Below are 344 nucleotides of genomic sequence, written 5' to 3'. Positions count from 1 at the left end.
AAGTACAAAGCCAAGCTAGTTGTTAAAGGCTATGCACAAGTATTTGGCGTTGATAATTTTAAGACCTTTACACTAATTGCTAGGCATGACACCATTAGACTGTTGGCTGTTTTACTAGCTATGGAAGCTTGGAAACATTCTTATTTGGATGTCAAGTCTACTTTCTTAAATGGAGTACTACCAAAAGACATTTACATTAAACAACTAGAAAGTTATGAAAGAGCAAGGCTCCGAAGGCAAAGTCTACAAGCTAATTAAGGCTATTTATGGTCTCAAATAGGCCCTTCAAGCCAGGTATGACAGAATTGATCAACATTTCAAGAATCAAGGCTTCAATAGAAGTA

The sequence above is a fragment of the Theobroma umbraticum genome, unplaced genomic scaffold (genome assembly GCF_002168275.2).
Source record: "Theobroma umbraticum cultivar Fairchild unplaced genomic scaffold, ASM216827v3 scaffold_115.0, whole genome shotgun sequence".
Classification (NCBI taxonomy): domain Eukaryota; kingdom Viridiplantae; phylum Streptophyta; class Magnoliopsida; order Malvales; family Malvaceae; genus Theobroma; species Theobroma umbraticum.
This window is presented reverse-complemented; position numbering follows the sequence as displayed.